Genomic DNA, 15,018 nt, shown 5'->3' on the forward strand with positions numbered 1-15,018 from the left:
TTTCATTTTGTGTTCTAATAAAAATTGCAATGCAATCATTATTAAGTAACAAAGAGTTATACCCCTTTTATCGTTTATTTTGCTGGGAAAAGGGGGAGGGGTAGGACGTAACAATCTAACAACGAAAAAAAAACATTTAGAGGTCAACATATGGTCTTTAAAAATGAGCTCTTGTCTAGCTATATCATGTATGTCTATGATAAGGTGAGATCAACAAAAAGAAATTTAGAATCATAAATGCGCTCTGACAGTGCTTTTTTCAAAGTTTAGTTTAAGTGCATTCGGATCCGAATCTTAATGCAAAAATAATACTAAATTTCCAATTTTGTAAATAATGATTAAAATGTGACAAAAGAAAAAAAAAACGAAACCATTCCTACTTTTTTAACATTCCTATATGAAATCTATTCTGAAGCAACTGTTGACAGCCCGCGGCGTCGACATTCGAATTCGGCGGAAAAAGCGGCATGATTTCCACATGTCATCAGTTTAGAAACAGTTTAACTGAGTACTTCTTGTGAGGTACTTAGACTTTGCATTCAGAAGATGTGAGCATGCTTTCAAAACATTGACATCATTAACTTATTGAGCAATATGTTATCTTAATACTACTCAGTTATAATTACGGTTTGTTCTTTCAGTATACATTTTGTAAATCTACAAGTAAAGTACATTAACAGATCTTATCGTGTACATGGCAGCGCTATTCAATCACATCGGGGTCGCCTCAAGTTTCACTGGTATTAAAGAGATAATAGTAACTGCAATTACGATTATCCCAATATGGCGACGGTAGATATAGGTAAAATCTTTACACTCATTTTTCTTAAATGTAGCATGCTTTTGTCAATAGTTACTCAGCTGCAAGGTTTATCTATATCATTACATCATATTTGAATCGTAACGGTGCACTGGAATCGTCTGAGCGCTTTGAAAATTGCCGTTGAAAAATTCGGTATGATAATCGTAACTCTATGGTATTTTTCTTCTTTGATAATCGTAATTTTCTTTATCGGATAAATGAAACATAATAAATGTGTCTTTCAGCATTTCAATGGTATTTTGTGTGTTAAAAATGCAAATGTCAAGTTTAACGATGACATAAACGCATATAAAAATAAATGAAGAAACTTACAGGTTAATATCTAGGACAAATTTACCTATATATATATATATATATATATATATATACAGTCATGGGACTAAAGTGAGTTCCCAGTAAAAAAAAGTCCTATCATTTCAACTTGTATATCTATTTATTACTGACAACAATATGCATAACCTTTTAGTTTAAACATATTTTACTTGCAAAAGTAGCAAAAGGGATTGGACACAAGTTATAACAACATTAGAGACGTCCTCTCCCAATATAAATATAAACACAAAGTACATTAGATAATGGCGAAAAAAAACACAACATAGTAGTAATGCATGTAATACATACATACTTCAAAAAAAAATTAGAAATAAAAAGAAAAAATCAAAAAAAAAATCAATATATTAAGGAATAATAACGAAACAACTAGACTGAAGTGAAAGGTTGTAAAGTAGAAATTTAGAATGTTAATTGACTGCTTTAAATCTTTGTGTTATTCTGATATAAGATTGTACGGACTCAAAATGTCTTTGTTTTGCTGAAAAGAAAGGTCACCGTCACCAGCTAAAAGAAGCTCAATGGATATAGCATAACTTTCTAATTTTGAAAACAGTATTTCTCTGGCTTCGTTGTGAAGAGCGCACTGTAAAAATAGTGTATACTATCCTCAACAGGGTGGCCACAGCTGCATGCGGGACTGGGTTTAATATTAACACTATGTAAATCTGAATTTAAAGAACTGCACATATTTCTCAAACGTGTATGAATGATATTAATTTTCTATCCCCACAACTAAAATAGGAAGGTGGCTGTATCAATTTGGACTTCATCTTTCGTTTAAAAATATTTATGTTTTGGACGTACGTATGTTGGGGGGAAGGCTAATCCATTCAAAAGTAGTAGATGGGAAAAAGGATTTTCTAGTTATGTCTAGTTTATAACCGGGTACTACATAATTATTACTGTTTCGCAAATCGTAGTTAGATACTTGACCAACAAGCGGGGGCATTAAATCACAGAGATAATCAGGGGCAGTCTCATTTTGTATAGAATAGAACATATTGAGCATTCTGGATTTTCTTCTGTTCACAAGCAATTGCCAGCCAGTTTCAAAATATATAGCTTCCCGACTAGCAAACACGGGCAACCCAGTTACTAACCTCCCTGCTTCTAACTGAACATGTTCTACATTGTCGGCTTCTTGTTGAGTACAACCATCCATAACTCACATGCATATTCCATAACGGGTCTTATAAAAGTTAAATATATACGAGCAAGATAATTTCTATTCAATACATATATCAATTTTTTAAGAACATTTAATCTCGTGCTTGCACACTTTAAAACATTTTCTATATGTGTATGGAATTTATCATTGGAATCAAAAGTAATACCTAAGTGTTTATGACAGGAGACAAATTCTACTAATTGGTTTTGAAATTCTATTTCAATATCATCTGGGGAAGTATGGCAGGAGAATATCATAGCCTTTGTCTTATTAGGGTTAAAGTTAATAAGCCAATCTTTAGACCATACTGAAATTTGTTCTAAATCGCTGTTTAAGACATCCTCTATAGTGTAAGGGTTATTGCTGGAATAAGAAAGAGATGTATCATCAGCAAACAATCGAGTTAGACTTGTCAAATTATCAGCTATGTCATTTACATAAATAAGAAATAGTAGGGGACCTAATACAGAGCCTTGCGGAACTCCTGCATTAGTATTATCAAAAGGCGAATAGGCATTTGAAACGAAAACGCTTTGTTTTCTATTTGAAATATAACTTTCAAACCATTTATACAGATTTCCATCAATACCATACGCTTTTAGTTTTATTAAGAGGCCACTATGCCATACCCTATCAAAAGCTTTCGAGGTATCACATAATATAAGAGATGTTATACAGCGATCATCAAGTGACATGCATATCCTATAATAAATTTCTATTAGCTGGTGAACCTTTTGATATATACATGTACCTGTTAAAGATACGGAAAATGAAGCAGCTGTCGAGACAGCTATTGTGGTAAGTAGATATTTTGATTTTTTTCAAAGTTTCAATGTTGTGTGCGCGTTTAAGTCCGTTTTTGTTTGTTTTTTTTAGGGGGGAGGGGGAGGGGGGATTAGCTATATCCCATATCCCAAAAGTGCAATCCTTTCAATTCATTGCTCAAAATGAAAGTCACGTATACCACATTTTCATATGTCATATATATGTTTTGCCTCCAATATCACGTTTATATTAAAATTCTGCGCGAAATGAACAAAAGTTTCCGTCAATAACTTTATAACTGCATTATCGGATTTAACAGTTGATACCTTTATCGGTAGATATGAGTGTTCATATTTCCCTTTTCCTTATAATTCAATAAATATAGCCGTCCATTTTTTCCCCTTTGATTCCCTTTTTTCTATTTTATACTGATATAATATATGATTTTAAAAATTTACTTCAAATGTTTTGATCAAATACCATGCATGTATTTTAGGACGTTTCTTTAAACAGTGTGTATCTAAAATAGTTACAGTTTATTGTTACTATTGTTTATTGTTACTTTTGTTTATTGTTACTTTTGTTTATAGTTACTTTTGTTTTTTGGTTAATTTAGCCTTACCTATAGTCTTAATACGAAGCACTTGACGGACTGAAAAAAAACACACACAAATATGTATATTGATAAATTACATCAGAAGGCATAACATGTACATCATCACAGTCGGAACTTGTTTAATTACAAAGATTTTTATAGATTTTACAACAAATATTTTGTGCTTCAGAAAAATACATGACAATTAGGTTAGGCTAATTCTTGTTTTCATTTAATAGAAAATAACTTATTGTATGGCAAGTATGCAAATACAAAAATGTTCCTTGTTTAGTACCTTCAATATTTGTCTCTACAATATCTTCCATGCATATATATGCATCATACTTATCATATACCGAGTATTTATGAATTTTTGAATTAGTTTGTTTCTAATATTGCGGAATATGCGTTATTTTATTCTCCACTTTGCAGTCATTCTTTGAATAAGTATTCCTTGTAAGACAATTTAAAGCCACATCAACTTCAATTCTTCATTTTCGGACTTTTGGACAAACTATAAGAGAACACAAATCCATGTTTGTCAAAGAACTCCACGTTACTTAATTTCATAATACATTAAAAAATCCCAACCTTTCTCTATTCTTATATAGCATTAACTGTTTAAAGGATGTCATATTGTTATAATTCAAAATTAAATTTGTGTTGTTTATAGTTATTTTCTGAGATATCGAAATTTCAGTGACAGTCATGAAGTAGCTAAAATGCCAAAAAAATATGGTATGATTAACAACGAGACAACTTTCCACAAGAGACCAACATGACTCAGATATTAACAAAAATAGGTCACCGTACGGCCTTCAACAATGAGCAAAGACCATACGGCATAGACAGCTATAAAAGGCTCCGAAATGACAATGTAAAACACTTTAGACGAGAAAACTAACGGCATTATTTATTAAAAAAAAAATTTTTATGATATACTAGTATGTAGATATAGAAAGATGTGGTGTGAATGCCAATGAGACATGCAACTCTCTATCCAAATAACAATTTATAAAAAGGTAAACCATTATAGGTCAATGTACGGCCTTCAACACGGAGCCTTGGCTCACACCGAACAACAAGCTATAAAGGGCCCCAAAATTACTAGTGTAAAAAAACAATAGCATAACATCACAACATAGAAAAACACACGTTAAAATATCAATTGGCAGACTTAACTCAATCAAAAAACATAAATTAATACACATATGTAGCTGTTTTCCTAAGAACTGTTAATAATATATGCATAAAAAGAAATGTCATAAGATGTTGGAACGTTTCGTAAATAATTCATCGACATAACTTCATTATATGCTATTAGATATATGTTTTAAGTGTCAATATCAATAAAACACTTTCCAGTTACGATTATCTTTCCATTTTTAAATACCATAATTACGATTATCTTTTTTTCCGAGTTACGATTATCATCCCGAATTTTTCGACGGCAATTTTCAAAGCGCTTAGACTAATCCAGTGCACCTTTACGATTCAAATATGATGTACTGGTATAGATAAACCTTGCAGCTGAGTAACTATTGACAAAAGCATGCTACATTTAAGAAAAATGAGTGTAAAGATTTTACCTATATCTACCGTCGCCATATTGGGATAATCGTAATTGCAGTTACTATTATCTCTTTAATACCAGTGAAGTTTTGCCCGGTAACTACGGTATCGTTTATAATTTTTGAAGCACAATGTATTTGAATGATAGGCCTTTATTTACTACTCAAACCTTGCAAGTGTTTTGCCGATGCTTATGTATTGCTACTTTATTTTAACAGAATATCATTACGCGTACACTACTGGTATATGCACAGGGCCTCGGTTAGCAGATTAAAAAAAAATGTTTATCAATATTTAACGTTCCCTGTTCACAGGCACATATATGCACACAGGCACAGATTGAGAATATGACTCTCCTCTCTGCGATTAGTTTTAAATCTATTAAGACTGATTCATATTCCTTTCTGTTCACTTATCCGCTTACTAGTTTTAGATACTTCTAAGAGCAAACCAACTACATGAATGTAGTAGTAAGGCATGCATGATCGGTAGCCAGTTGGTCTTGGGACGCTCACGGAAGCGCCGTGGTAGAATCTTGTAAAAGGGGGGGGGAGACATTCGCTCCCTGGAAGCTCGGAGAACTAAAAAAAAATCGGAACCTCGTCAGAGGTTGTTTTTTATCACATGATATTAAAATATTGGGAATTGAAGCACTCTGATCAAATGTCATTATTTTGATCAGAGTGCTCCAAATCCCCATATTTTGATATCATCTGACGAGGTTCCGAATTTAGATAGGACCATGACCTGGTGTTAAATAAATAATAAATAAATAAATAAAAATAAATAAATAATCTTTATTTCAAGAGGATGATCCCATTAGTTAAAACTAATCTTCCTGAGAGTCCTCAAAATAATAATAACATATTTATAAGTACATAGAGTATTATAAAGTTATATTATACACAATATACAATTGTACTTAAATAATAATGAAAAAGCATATTAATTTGCACAATTGATAAAAAATTTGTAATAGTTTGTTTTAAAAGATACAAGTGTATTACTCATTTTTATATCATTTGGTAAACTGTTCCATATTTTAGAACCTGAATATGTAAATGTTTTCTTTAATAAAAAATTTGTTTTTGGTTTTGGAAGATTTAATAGTTTTTCAGGCTAGATAAAAATGGAGATCTAATTACATTTGACCATTAACAATTGGTCCTGTTACGACTGTGATAACTATGTTTCAGTTTTTATACCTCAACCGATCAGCCACAGTAAATCTCGATCAGTTGTCTAAAAAAGTACATACAAAAGACATACCATTAATGTAAGTATATGAACAGAAGAACTAATTTGAATGTTAAATGACATCGGTATTACCAGAAGTTCATAAACCCACAGGAACATATAAGATAAGATAAGATAAGAAATTTTATTTCAAGTCGGGTTACATTAAATACAAACATAAGCTCTGTAGAGCTTTTTGCCGACATTAATAACAATAACAACACACATATTAAGATACATAAAACACACATATGAGACATACAAATTATGATAGCTATATTGCAAGTAAAAAGTTCATAAATAAAAAGCATAGCACATGCAAGCAAAGCACTAAAAACTGAAACATAAGCACATGCAAAGCAGAATGAAATAAATAAAGCAAACTAATTTCTATAAGCTACATGGAACAAACATTTAACACAATAAAATAAAGGTATTAAGATCTGCAGGAGCCACACCTGCATGAGTTGCCATTCCAGTTGTTGATCATACTTTTAAACTGGTTTAGGTTTGTCTGTGCACGGATCGTGTCAGGCAACTCATTCCATAGTGTAGCTCCAGCATATCTTAATGAATGAAGGCCAAAATGTGTGGTTCTCACCTGTGGAATTTCAACAGTTTGTTGTTTTCTAAAAGTATAAGATACATTTTTAAAATTAATGATATCATGGAGATACACCGGTGATTCTTTATGTAATATTTTAAAAGTTTCTATTGCCATCATTCTTAGGCGTCTTATTTTTAAAGATGGTAAACCAGATTTTAACAACAGAGTTTCATAATCACTATCAAAATCTTCATATATGAACCTCAAGGCACGTTCTTGTATTTTTTCCATCTTTTTAGTATTACCCTCCCCACAAAAATGCCAAACCACAGGACAATAATTGAAATTAGACATGATATATGAATGATAAATAGTTAACCTTCCCAATTTAGATAGATGTTTTCCAATTCTTTTAAGAACATTTAACTGCCTTGATGCTTTTTTACAAATATCAGAGATATGAGTTTTAAACTTGAGTTGATAATCTATTGTCACCCCCAGGAGCTTTACCTCAGTGTCACATAAAATTTCATTCCCATCCAAATTGAATTTAATATTCCCACTTTTTGATTTATTCCCAACAGCAATAGCCTGAAATTTATCTGGATTAGCTTTCATTTTGTTATTAGCAAACCAATCAATTAAAACAGCACTTTCCTTTTCCAAAGATTTAACTAATCCATTTAGGTCTGGTCCTGAGTGTGACAATGTATTATCGTCTGCATAATTATACAGTTCATTTTCTTTCACAAAATTGAAAATGTCGTTTAGAAAAATATTAGGCGGGCACTCGTCTCAGAAAATAAATTTCCTATATACCTTTATATAACACAGGTATATAGGATTTTTTTTCTGAGACGAATGCCTTTGGTTTGTTTCATTTTCTTTATAACTGTTTGTAATTTCAAGGACTTGTAAAGTTATACCGCGATAACCCGACAAGAATTTTGAATTAATTCAGTGAAGACATTTTCAAGTTAATAAACCAGAATAATTAAGAAATAATTCCTTCATGTCATGCTCTATGCTCATTTTAACATGGATAGGCATTATATTTGACAACATTTTACATATTCAAAGTGTCACTTAAGAAGTTAAGAGTAAAATACATTTAGTTAAAATGAACAAAATGTTTGTGAATTTTATTCTACAATGAAATAGGAACACAGCTGAAATATATTATAGACACAGTACTAAGGACATTTGAAATATGATTCTAAATTTTCAATAGTATCACAGTTGATCAGTAATAAAATAAATTTGACCCATATGAGATTGTATTATTTTAAACTATATAAAATTATATTTGACAACATTTTACATATTGTAAAATGTTGTCAAATATAATGCCTATCCATGTTAAAATGAGCATAGAGCATGACATGAAGGAATTATTTCGATTCTAATAGGACAAATACAGTATTTTTATAGGTCGAAGCGTACGAAAATACCGTAAAAATGTTTAGCTGTTCCCGTTTCCTCCCCGAGGAGTCTGAACATTACATTTCATATTTGATAACTTTAAAAAATACGAGCAGGGTAAATATATGTTGTTCGGTATACCATATATTATAAAAGTTTATGTAAGCTACTTGAATGTATATATTGTATAGGATAACGATGGAAATCACTTTAATATAAACAGTAAATTTGTGCGCATGTGTCAAACATATTTTGTGCTCATTAGAACACGGCTTTGTTTACAAAGCGTAATAAGGACGTCAATTCAATTCAATTCAATTCAAAGTTTTATTTAGAGTCGATATTCAATAAACTTCATAACACAAGCTCTAGTGAGGTTTTCAAATCGACTTAATAACAAAATACAATACACACACACACAATACAATACACACATACAAAAGTCATGAAAACAACACAATTTTAAACATATAATGCATAGTAAGATACCATAATGACATATATAAGTTAAAAGCATATAGTACACTTAAAACATAGCACAAGTTAATAATAAGATTGCACAAATCAAATAGTCACACAGAAAATAAAAGTAAAATAAAACAGGCATTAACACTATATGCATGCACTGCACTGGCATGAGCTGTTACTTGGATCCCATGTTTTTACCTATTTTTTTAATTGGTCGAAAGATGTTTCCACTCGACAATGGTTCGGTAGCTCATTCCAGATTTGTGCAGCATTATAGCGAAACGATCTTAAGCCATATTTAGTAGTTCGAACTCTTAAGTAGGAGTACTGCTGTTTCCTGTGATCTTAAATCATACTTGTTAATTTTTATATCAATCAAATCATGAAGGTAGCTCGGACTTTTTTGGTGATTTATTTTAAATGTTTCTATTGCAATTGTTTTTATTCTTCTTATTTTTAAAGATGGTAATTTAGATTTTTCTAAAAATTTTTCGTAAGGAATATCATAATCTTCATAAATGAATCTTAGAGCTCTTTCTTGATTTTTTTCCATTTTAAAAGAATTTTTTTCACTACAGTAGTGCCAAATTACTGGACAATAGTTAAAGTTCGAAAGTATGAATGAGTAGTATGCTGTTAACCTACATATTAGAATAGTTATTTGCCATGCAATTGAGTATACTTTAGTACTAGACGGAGTTTCTTTGACCTCCAAAGAAAGATGCAAATTATACAATCGTTCTATGTAGGTTGTAATTGGAAATTATGAATTTTAACAATAACGATACAATTATGCAATACAAAAATAAAATGTACTATGGTTGCCAAGGAGACCAAATGGCGTAGAAGGCTTCCAACTTTAAAAATAAAGGTCACAGTGATCCAAGCCCATACCGTCGCACAGTCGACTATAAGTCCCCGAAGTGACACATGTTTGCTTGATATACCGACATGTGTGAATCTTAAAAAAAAGAGCTGGTTATAATCAAGTTATTCTTCCTCGTCATGTCTTCTTCCGGAAGTACTCCATTATTTAAGATATTTCGGAAGACATATTACAGAACTCGAATGCACTAATTGCTGAATCTGATGAATTACTAGGCATATATGTTTTTATTTTGTCTTTTCTCACCCTTTACTTTTATATCTTTTTTTAATTTCTTTGATTCCAATGGAAACCGCCATCAATATTGTGTGCAAAGTCGAGATTTTACATTATTTTGAATAATTTAAAACATTGTCACACTGCATGACAATTTTCCAAGACATTTTGAAAAATGACCGAAAAATATTAGCAAATAATCATGCTTTAGAAATTGTTAATATATATAAATGGTTCAGTGGGTGTGTTCTCATTTCGCCTTAGCTGTGAATTCCAGGTAAAAAACACAGGCACTTGTCTCAGAAAAAAAATTTCCTATATTAAGGTATATAGGAATTTTTTTTTCTGAGACAAGTGCCTGTGGTAAAAAAGGTAAAAAATATACTAAGGCCAGATGCAGGAATTGAACTAAGGCGAAAAATCTTCAAAACTGTGCTAATTATATATATAAAGCAAAATCCATGGTATTCAATGACTTGACTTCTTCAAGATTTGAACAAATTATATTTAATTACCAATGATTAGTTTATCGTGAGATGCACAGACCATTGAGACTGCACAAAAACTGCCTTCATTCGAAAGCAGGAGATCAGCACTCTACCAGACAAAACTGCAATCACGTTTACCAAATACTTACCCAAGAATGCACACCTTTGAAAACGCACCACAGACTAATGCCTGCACCAAGTTAACGTATAATTGTGATATGAAGAGAGGGCAGATACCCACAACCAACCTGGAACCACCACCAGACAAAAGGACCCAGGACAAATAGGCATTTAGAGGGCTGGCATAACAAGCTCAAAAAGAGAGCCAAACAGCACATCCAAACATATTTTAAATTATCAATGTGTTCAAGAAAGAGCAAGCAGCTTACGAGGCAAAGAAAGTACAGTGTGCAGCAGGTGGCAAGATGAGAGGAAAAGCAAAGTATAGATAAATAGAAAAAAGATTCACAACTTTGAAAGAAACCCTACACAATGTATTCAGTATGTTGATGCAGCATCTTATATCCTCAAAAAACTTGGAAACTAATTTAACCTTGAACATTCAAATGTGTATATCAGTGCCTTGTACTTGTATGATATTTGTCTTTCTTTATTCATCAAAATATGAAATGTTCATATCCAATTTGTCATCTCTAATAAGACTTTATTTACAAAATATAACACATGAGTAAAAAAAAAACACTTTCAGAAAAAAAAGAGCAACTATAAAAAGTGGGACACCAAAAATTAAAAAAATATCTTTCCTTTAATAAGTGTTTCATGGTAGAATTTTACATCAAAATAACAAATATCAACTAATTGCAATACAAACAAAACATAACTTAATTACATTGTTTACAGAAGCTCCCATTTCGCCTTAGTTAATTCTTATGTACCTGAAAATTTGGGGAGAGATCCGTTTGCGCCAAAAATGCGTCCTTTTGCGCCACAACTTTTTTTCGTCAATGCTACGTTTGCGCCACATGTTTTAAAATTACATGGTATCATTTGCGCCAAAATCAAAACATACGATTGCGCCAATTAGAAGAAAAATTACTTCCCTACTCCTTTATTCGGACTTTGAACCGGCAGTTTACACTGCAAATGTTCTTTTTCTGAAACATATATTCTTCTTACTGCTGCTGCATGAGTACTTCCCAATTTAATGTATGTAGTAGCTTGTAACTTCACTTTATTGCCCAAAAACACAAACTTTGAAGGTTGAAATGCATAAAACAGTTCATAATAATTCTAATAATAATAGAGCCCATACGCATGGTGGGAACAAAGCACTGTGTCATCAACATATGTGGCTAAAATATAATCAGCAAAAGCTTTTATTTTCTTCTCCATTAGTATATCTTTATTAAATATTCAGCAAAGCAATAAGTTTTATTCTCTATCTTTACATTGACGGTCTAGTGCATTTTAAGTCATTTCTCTCCAGATGCTCATCTTCATGGTGAAATATCGCCGAACATATGATACTTTTTGAGCCAAAAATAAGAATAAATATATACAATCATTATTATTTATGATAGCTATGTGTACAGATAAATTGGCGCAAATGAGTTTCGAAAATTGGCGCAATTGATACATTTGGAAAATAAAATTTGGCGTAAATGATACCCCTGAAAAACAGTAATTGGCGCAAAAGAACTGCTACTAAGGCAAACTGGGATTAATTTTATATATAAATTTTGACAGCTAAGGCGAAATGAGAATAAGCCGTTCAGTGTATCTAGTATGCAGACATTCTAAAAATGCCGAAAATTTGCAGACATTCTTAAAAATGCCGAAAATTTGCAGACATTCTTAAATTTGCCCAAAATTTGCAGACATTTTACAAAATGCATGTAACATATATATAGGATGGTTATATTGTACTTTTTAGATTAACACATTTACTCCAACGGGAAATAAATCAATTGATTTTGGGACCAGTGGGATAATCCCTACCCTCAGTTATGCTTAGGATATTTTAAAGAAAAAAGGGCCTTGTAACACAACAATGAATGTTGATGGCTGTTCCCATTGAAATCAAACAAATAAAAAAAGTAAAAAGTAAGAAAAGACAAAATAAAATAAATTAATTATAAAACACAATTTTCTCAAACCTTAAACTTTGAAGAATGTCTTCAAATTATATATGGTTCTCAATTGTATATAATGTTTTTGTTTGTTTTTTGTATTTGCTGATATCTAACCGTCCAATATTATACATTCCACTGAGAGACCGCCTCTTTAATTTCGCTGATGTAATGTTTTGACTGACTGCTTAAGGAGCTATTATTTACACTTTGTGGTCATTGAAAACATATTTGAATGGCTAGATAAAAATGGAGATCTAATTACATTTGACCATTAACAATTGGTCCGGTTACGACTGTGATAGATTGTATCTATTTTGACTTATCATAATGTACCATCTTAATCACCTAGTACTTTATAGAAATGTAGTCGTGTTGGTCATAACACCTATTTTAACTGTAATCATTTAAAGTCGGCATTGAGTAATTCATTTCTATAGAATAGTCAACAAAGAAATGCTAAATACTTTACTTTATTCAAGGGAAACACTAATGTTTTTTCTCGCCTATTCATATTTTGAGTATTACGAACGCATAAAATGCAAGCAGATAGTTATAATCTTTATATTTTTTAACTTATTTATACGAGACTTCGTTTTCTTTCATTTTCCTACACAAACGTATTTTTTTAAACATTTTATCGCAGTATGCATGACCTTGTAAATAACACATAGTATGGCAAATTTTATAGAAGGTAAAACTGACATATTTTTCGGCTTTAATTTGAGGAGTATATATAAAATTAAGGTCGGCGTATAAACTTGTACTTTCAATTTGCGATCAATTGAGAAAACTACAATATTTTTGTTTTTTTCCTCCAATTTCTCACTCCACACCCACAAGTTCACACAATATTGTAACTCAATTTCGTTGTGGCAGCGCATCTTATTTACCCAACTCACAACAATACATATATAGGGAAGTTACTAGTGATTGTATTGAATTAATGTTTGTTCAAAAGAATAGGGGTTTCATCCAAGATAAGTGTACCTATTCCCCCTAAAATACACGTTTTTCGAATACAGAGTGGTAAATTTGTAGACATTGACCACCTTTTTTTTGTGACACCTGTTTATTATGCTGATTTATCTTCAACTATCATAATGATAGCTTTCTTTGACTTTCAAAGTTACGCTGAAAAGTTTGGCTACTTGATTTTTTACATTGCTTTTACGCCTCAAATTAATATCAAATCGATACTAAATGAACATTCAAAGATATGTCTTAAGCCAGAAGTCACTTTGAATATTGTTATTAGTCTCTTTCTCTTTGCGAAACAGTGGTCATTTTGCTCTTACTGGGCCAGTATTGTTTGAATTAGAGAAAGTACGACTTAGATACAATAATAGTTCACACCATATGCCAAACAGATAGTTTTACACTGCGATAATTATACCCGTCTTATTTGTACCTCGTCAAATAAATCTGCTACTAAAATTAAATAAGATAATAATAGGCTTAAGTACTGTCAACTTCACTGCAAGTACGCTAAATCTAATTATTACATGTGCACAAAAATCATTTATCACAACTTAGGACACTCCACCAGTGGTCAAATTTCTAACAAGCGATTGGTCATTTTCAAAGTCATATCTTTATGGTCAGTTTAATACCTATCAGTAGCTATATCACACGGATGATACTTATTAACGCCCTATTAAGATTAAACGCCCGTGGGTGTGATGGCAGATAAAGATACAAGTTATTAATCAGCGGTCACCATACCCTAAGAAAGTCGCGTTATCGCTTTCGTCATCGCGAGAGAAAACAGTCAATAATTGCTACCAATGATTATCGGTGCCTCATTCACTTGACTCCAATTTAACAAATGTTTCTCTACATCTTAAGACTAAATGTTTCAAGTTCAAACAATTAATTTTATCACGCAAATATCTTGTCCATCAATCTGGAACCAATGTCGTGCTGACCAGAACCAATCCTTTGCTAGCCATCTATACTGGTCAAATAATGTCACCACAAATAAGTTTGAAATTCTTATTCGGTGTTTGGTGTTCAGCTAACGTGCTGCTTTTAAATTGTAAATAGTTGGCATGTAATCGTTCATATAGAATCATTATTATAAAAACTGTTCCAGCAGACTCTCAGCAATCGACTGTATATATATTATACAACAAAAGATCTTGATGTTGATTGGACCGACGGCTCTTGCAGTTTTTTTTTCTAGAAATTAACTGATATCTTTTCGAAAAAAAACTTGTTCCACGGGAGAGAAATGGCTGACCAGAATAATGTAGAGAGAGTAAAAGGACACTCGTTTCTTATTGACAATATTCTAAGTAAAGACGATCGACCATCAAATAGTTCCAAGGACCAACACAGTACCAGAGAATGTCCGAACCAATCATCTGAGTATAGTCCAAGAAGCAGCTTCGACCGAGTAACAAATTG

The sequence above is a fragment of the Mytilus galloprovincialis genome, chromosome 4 (assembly GCF_965363235.1).
Source record: "Mytilus galloprovincialis chromosome 4, xbMytGall1.hap1.1, whole genome shotgun sequence".
In the NCBI taxonomy this organism is placed as follows: domain Eukaryota; kingdom Metazoa; phylum Mollusca; class Bivalvia; order Mytilida; family Mytilidae; genus Mytilus; species Mytilus galloprovincialis.